At 40.0% G+C, this 7,534-nt stretch overlaps 1 protein-coding gene across 1 annotated transcript in view; it reads left to right on the top strand.

Annotated features, from left to right (window-relative positions):
- CCNDBP1 (cyclin D1 binding protein 1) overlaps nt 1-4,940 on the top strand; it is a 39,304-nt gene extending 34,364 nt beyond the window's left edge. Inside the window, exons 12-13 of the transcript XR_003969464.1 lie at nt 4,421-4,598; nt 4,897-4,940. The gene's annotated coding sequence lies outside the window, so the exon portion shown is untranslated. The remainder of the gene's footprint in view (nt 1-4,420; nt 4,599-4,896) is intronic.
- Nucleotides 4,941-7,534: the final 2,594 nt, after the last annotated feature.

Below are 7,534 nucleotides of genomic sequence, written 5' to 3'. Positions count from 1 at the left end.
CTGCGTCAGGCTCCACACTGATAGTGCAGAGTCTGCTTGGAATTCTCTGTTTCCCTCTCTCTCTGTTCCTCCTCCCTTCACTCTCTTTCTATCAAAATAAATAAACTTAAAAAATTAATATAAACGAAGTTAGAATATATGAACAATGACCTGGGAGAACTGGGAGAATGTTAGAACAATGAACTGGGAGAAATGTTTGAAACTTGTACCACAAAGTGTTACTTTCCTTAATGTAAAAGGTACCTGCAAATCAATAAGTCAAGAACAACAAACCAATAGAAAAATGGGTGAAGGATATGATGGACCATTCACAAAAAAGGAAATTCAAATGTCTCTCTTAAATACATAAAAATATGTCCACCCTTATTTAATATAAATAAAAAATAAAACTACCCTGGGATATCATTTCTTTCACCTATCAGATTGGCAAAGATAAAATAGTTTGACAACTTTCTGAGTTAGTGATGGTGTGGGAAAGTGTTATTCTCTTATAATCCTAGTAAGAATGTAAATTGATTCAGCTTTATAGAGGGAAATTAAGTAATATCTACCAAAACCTTAAGTGTCTATATTTTTGAGTCAGCTATTTCACTTCTACATATTCTAATGCAAATAACCAAACATGTAAAATGAAATTTATAGAAATATATTGATTGTACTGGTAGTTACAATAGCAAGATATCAGAAACTATATAAACGTCCATAAATAAGGTACTAGATAGATATATTCAATAGACAACCATGCAAATGTGAAAAAGAATGAACTGGCTCTACATGAATTAATATGGAACCATCTCCAAGTTATACCATTAAATGCAAAAAGCAAGGTGTGAATAATATACTAGCTTTGCATAAATGGTGTGGGGGGAGAATATATATGAATTTGTTTGTGTTTATGTAGAATATTTCTGGAAAGCTATTGCTTTGGTGTAGGGCAATTTAGTGCCTGGGTGTAAGGCTTTCTGTATACCCTTTGGTGTAAGAAATAAGCCCACTGACCCAGTCAAAGGAGGGAGAGGAGACTCGGAGCACAGTGAAGGGAGGCTTTAATCAACATTCTTGCAAGAGGGGTGTCTGATGGACAGGCACACTAGGGGTGGTTACAGCAGGCAATTTATCTCTTACCATGCAAGTCCCTCCCTGATTCCTCATTGGCTGAGTACAACAGAGGTTACAGCCTTACCAGGAAGTCGCCTATGCCCATGTAAGGCAAAAAGTAGTTTAATGGGAGCAAAGGTACGTTTCTTGAGGTGATGCAGAGACCTCAGTTATTTGGCGCATGCTCATTGCAAAGCCCGTGAAAAATAAGCTCCTGAAATGGAGACAGTAAGGAGAACCAGGAAGTGAGGTATCTAAGGGTTTGGGACTCCAGTGTGTGTGTGTGTGTGTGTGTGTGTGTGTGTGTGCGTGTGTGTGTGTGTGCGTGCGCGCGCGCCAGCCGGAGAGGGAGTGATACATATTTCCAATAGGTTGTAAACCTATTGTTAACTAGACAGCACAGCTTTTATTTGGTATTTCTGAGTATGAATCATCTCACTTCTCACATTTAGTATCTTTATACCACAACAATGTATTGTAATTATTTGAAAAATAACAAAAACTTGCAAGAGAAAGAAAAGGCTGTTTTCTTTCCAAAAGACAGACTGAAAGACTGTTTTCACCACAGTGAGTCCTCTGGCTCTGGGAGGGCAATGGGGGAGTCATGGGCTGGTATCCCTTTTTGGATTTGTTTCACTTTTGGTACTAATAGAGATAATCTCTCCTGATACAATTCCCAGGGAACTCCACAAACACCCACTTTCTGGCAGTATTTCAGTTGGGGCATTTTGGGGGAGCCTGTGACATATTGCTATGTTTTGGTTGAGCGGGGGAAAGGAGAATGGGAGATGCGAGGAAGATGGAGGCATGAGTGACCAGAAAGTTCAGTCCTGCTTCCCACTACATCCACACCTTTCAACTTCCCAGCCTCTGGCAGAAAAACAAAGTGGCCAGTGTATACCCAAGAAGGATTCATTTATTCATTCATGATACAAACATTTATTGAACACTATTGTTCATCAGGAACTGTAATAGACACTGGTAATACAGTAATAAATTAGATAGATGTGTCTTTACCAACAAGGAGCTTATATTCCAGCAGGAGGAAACAGTGTTAAGTGCTTATACTGTTAATTATTTGCTTGCCATTGTGATAACTGCTATAATAGAAAAGTTCCAAGTTCTATGACCTAGGTGTGGAGGTTCCGGGAGGTTTCCCTGACAAAGCAAATTTAAGCCAAGAAACAGGAAAGATAGCTAGGCAATGGGGCAAGGGGTGGGACGGTATGGGAGGAAAGAGAACAGCATATGCAAAAGCCCTAAGGGAAGGAGCAATCAAAGGAAGGTCAAGGGACTGGATGGAGCAAAGCCTGTGATGAGAAGTAAGGCAAGGGCTGAATTTTGCAGAGTTGAGTTAAGGATTTTGAATTTTATCCTCAGAGTTCTGGGAAGTTAACAAATGGGACTTTAAGCAATGGAGTAACAATCACATTAGCATTTCTTAAAATACCACTCTGGGGCTCCTAGGTGGCTCAGTCAGTTAAGCTTCCTGACTTCAGCTCAAGTCATTATCTCACAGTTCACAATTTCAAGCCCCTGCTTAAGATTCTGTCTCCCTCTCTTTCTGCCCCTCCCCTGCTTGCACTGTCTCTCTTTCTCTCAAAAATAAATAAAAGTATTTTTAAAATGGATTTAATTTTTTTTTTCAACGTTTATTTATTTTTGGGACAGAGAGAGACAGAGCATGAACAGGGGAGGGGCAGAGAGAGAGGGAGACACAGAATCGGAAACAGGCTCCAGGCTCTGAGCCATCAGCCCAGAGCCTGACGCGGGGGCTCGAACTCACGGACCGCGAGATCGTGACCTGGCTGAAGTCGGACGCTTAACCGACTGCGCCACCCAGGCGCCCCTAAAATGGATTTAAAAAATAAAATAAAATACCACGCTGGCTGGGGGCCAAAGTGGAAAAGAGAGGACCAGTAAGAGTCTGCCATAATGATTTAAGTGAGAGATGATGGTGGCCTGGTCGGTGGAGTGATGGCAAACATAGAGGTGGACTGATTTGACAGAAATGCAGGACATGAAATTGGTAAGACACACTAATGTTTGGGTTACAGGGGGCAAGGAAGAAAAGATATTCAACAGGACTCCCACTTTCAAATAAATTAATGATGCTGGTACATTGCTTTACAAAGCATTTTTACATACATTATCTCATATGATCTGAAACTTCAATTGTGCAAACTAAGTAAGAGATCATTATTCCTGTTTTATTGGTGAGGAAACAGGTCCAGGGAGTAAACATATTTATTTTAATGAATGAATTAATGAGTAAATCAATTAACATACTGCCTCCTTCCAGAAAGAATTTAAGATGACTAACAGTGAAACATGATGTTTCAGAAGAGCATATATTGTGGTGCCTGACTGGCTCAGTTAGTAGAACATGTGACTCTTGATATTAGAGTCGTGAGTTCAAGCCCCACATTGGGCATGAAACTTACTTAAAAAAAAAAAAAAAGAACTTAGGGGCACTTGCCTGGCTCAACTGGTGGAGCATCTGACTCTCAATCTCAGGGTCATGAGTTTAAGCCCCCATGTTGGCCATGTAGCCTACTTAAAAAAAGAACATATATTGGGGTACCTGGGTGGCTCAGTCAGTTATACCTCTGACTTTTAAAACACTTTTTTAAAAAAGTCTATTTATTTACTTTGAGAGACAGAAAGAGTACAAGCTGGGAAGGGGCAGAGAGAGAGGAAGAATCCCAAGCAGGTTCTGTGCTGACAGCATGTAGGCTGCTTAGGATTCTCTTTCTCTCCATCTCTCTCTGCCCCTCCCCTGCTCTCTCCCTCTCTCTTTCTCTCGAATAAATAAATAAACTTTAAAAGAAGAGCATATATTAAAATGATGCAAAAGATGAATGGAGATGGAGATAAAATAGCAAAAATGAGACTAAAAATGCACATTACAATCTGTCTGTAAACATGGTGTCCACACACTAGAAGTTTATCTCTGAGCCTCCCAGGATCTGATTTCCCAAGATTTCACAGTTTGTGGTAAAGACTGGACTCAAACATAGGTCAGGTCCAGCTCAGGTCCCATACATACATTCGACTTCATTATTAGCCTATAATCCAAACTACCACTAGGAAGTTCTCTCTATTCAGGCCTCTTTTAATACCTCTCAAGGATTTCTTCTTCTAGATAGAGCAAACTAGTTTGATACTATAGCCCCTGTTGATAATAACCAGAAAAACTGAATAAAATATTTCACATATCTGCCTGAAGGCATCAAGGCATCAAGGATTTGAGGGATCAAGATCTCATGGAGAAGAGAAGCACAGAGAGGTAAGCCTGACAGAGTGCCACTTTTCCCTTTAGGACATTTGCTGATTCACAATTGGCGGATGACAGCCTGAGAATCTGAGCAGACCTTCTGGCAATCTCGCAGGGCTGGAGGATATAAATTGGAGTTCCAGGGCCACCAGGATGAAGGGCTTCAATAAATACCCCAGGTTTTCAATCAGGACCCCTGAAGGACTCTACTCCAGGAGTAAAGGTAATAGGAAACAGACCAATGCTTACAAAGACTGAAACCCAGTTTTGCTTGTTTGTTTTTAGGCACTCAATTAATGGAGATTTTTAGTCCTGCTGACATTGTTATGGATGCTATTATTATTTATCTAATAAAGTTGTAAACGTTGAAACAGTAAAGGATGGTTAAAATTTTTTTATTGTGGTAGAAAACGCATACCATAACATTTATCATCTTAACCATTTTTAAGTATACAATTCAGTAGTGTTAAGTATGTTTACATTGTTGTGAAAGAGATCTCCAAAACCTTTTCATCTTGCAGAATTGAAACTTGAACTCCCTCATACTCCCTCCCCTCAGGCTCTGGTAAGTATCATTCTACTTTCTATATCATTAATTTGACTAATTTAGATACTTCATGTAAGTGGAATCATACAGTATTTATCCCTTTATGACTGGCTTATTTCACTTAACATAATGTCCTCAAGGTTCATCCATGTTGTAGCATGTGACAGGATTCCTTTCCCTTTTAGGGATGAATATTCCATTGTATGTATATACCAAATTTTGATTATCCATTCATCCTGTGATGGACATTTGGGTTGCTTCTTCCTCCTGGCTATTGTGAATAGTGCTGTGGATATGGGTGTGCAAGTATCTCTTTGAGACCCTGCATTCAATTCTTTTGAAAATATACCCAAAATGGGATTGCTGGATCATATGGTAGTTCTATTTTAAACTTTTTGAGTAACTGCCATACTGTTTTCCAAAGTGGTTGCATCATTTTACAATCCTACCAACAACTTCTCAATTCCCACCAATACTTGTTATTTTCTGTTTGTTTGTTGTTGTTTTTTTAAATAGCCATCCTAATGGATGTAATGTAATATCTCAATGTAGAGGGTTTTTTTGAAAAATAAAAAGTTGACACACATTAGTTTCGGGTGTACAACATAGGGATTAGACAAGTCTTTACATTATGCTATGCTCACCACAAGTGTAGTTACCCATCTGTCACTATATGACGCTATTACAGTACCATTGACTATATTCCCTATGCTGTGCCTTTTATTCCCATGACTTATTCATTCCATAACTGGAAGCCTGTACCTCCCACTCCCCTTCACCCATTTTACCCACTTCTCCACTCCCTCCCCTCTGGCAACCATCAGTCTGTTTTCTGTGGGTCTGTCTCTTTTGTCTGTTTGTTCTTAGATTCCACATATAAGTGAAATCACATAGAATTTGTCTTTCTCTATATGACTTATTTCACTAAACAAACAAACATAGGGGTTCATATGTTTTTGAACTAGTGTTTTCATTTTCTTTGGTTAAATAACCAGTAGTAGACTGGGTTGTGTGGTATTTCTACTTTTAATATCTCAGTGTAGTTTTGATTTGCATTTGTCTCATGATGAGTGATATTGAGCATCTTTTTATGTGCTTTTTTTGGCCATTTGTATAGTGTCTTTGGAGAGACATCTATTCAAATCCTTTGCCTTGTTTGCCTTGTTACTGCTCTATCCTTGGGCCTAGAATATTCAACACCTAGGTACTCAATAAATGTTAAATGAATAGTTGAAAGACAACCTTGACATTCAAGGAAGGCCTTAGCTCAAAGGAATGCTCTGATGGGAGTTGTAAGCCTCTATGACAGGCCAGGATGGAGAACTATTTGTCCTTTAAGTGCTTCTGAAATCACATGAAGTCTGCTCAGCTCCGCAAAATAGAATCAACTTTAAGCACTGACATTTCAGGCAAAGACCATGATCCAAGACTTAAAGGAAACAGATGCCTGCAGGTGATCGCTGTCCAAACTCCTTAGACTGTCTGCCTGAAGCTCTTCATCCCTTGGCTCTAGACTCATTTTTTCCTGCTACTTGCCACCTCCCACTCTTATCTCTAGCTATCAGAATGACTTGCAGTTCCTGACTGCTTTACTGCATTCCAACCCCTTTGACTCCTTGTCTGTTAGATTTTAGCTTAAATGCCACTCCCCTCCAGGAAGCCTTCCTTGATTCACAATCCCAAGATTGGACAAGTTGCCTCTCCTTATGCACCCATAACACCTTGCACTCACTCCAATGGTGGTTATCACCACTCTGTGTTAGAACCTCCTGTCCATTTTTCATTTTCCACATGCTTAGACTTGAGCTCCTTGAGGGCAGACCCTGGTCCTTCTTGTGTCCTCAGTGCCTAGCTCAGGACCTGGCCCCTATAGAAACTCTGAATATTTGTTGAGTGGAAGAGTTAATGAATGTACTGTTAAAATCAAGATTCCTGAAAGAGTCTGAGGGTGTGGTAGTTGAAAAGTACTTCAGAGGTCACTGTCTCTGTAAGATGTTCCCATCCACAATGTTTTCCTGAAACCATTTTTCATGATTGTTAGGCAACAACTACAGAATGAAATAATTATATGTTACTTCCAGGTCCCTGCTGTTAGGGTTCTCCTGGTTCTCTCCTACTCTTTAATAGGGCCATCAACCTACTATGCAATTCTCACCACACCCTCTTCTCTCCCTCTGGTCAGTTACACTTACCATTTTGTTTATATATAATAGAAGTATTTATTTAATGTGTGTGCATTTAATATATGCCCAAAACAGCTGTCTTAGTCATGTAGCAGTACCTGGAGGGCAGGTGCATCATGCCTTTCTCCATCCCAAATTTGGCACGGTGCCATGAGAAAGCAGGTGCATCTGAGAGGAGATAATTATTGGAGTGGCTTTGTGTTCACAGGGAGGATACATACGAGCTATAGCCATTATAAGGGTCTGAGAGTACTTCATTTCCTACCAAAAATCTACTTCACTGCATCATCAGCTGGTGTTTTCTCTGGAACCACAGTCATTCCAGGTCCATCCAGCACCACAATGCACTGGCAGATTTTGAGCCAAGAGGCTGGAACTTTTAGGATTGAGGGACATCTTGGATGTGATATGGAAAGGGATTCAAAGGAA

The sequence above is a fragment of the Lynx canadensis genome, chromosome B3 (genome assembly GCF_007474595.2).
Source record: "Lynx canadensis isolate LIC74 chromosome B3, mLynCan4.pri.v2, whole genome shotgun sequence".
In the NCBI taxonomy this organism is placed as follows: Eukaryota; Metazoa; Chordata; class Mammalia; order Carnivora; family Felidae; genus Lynx; species Lynx canadensis.
Note: the sequence above shows the minus strand (reverse complement) of the source record. Positions and strands in the feature narration are given on the sequence as shown.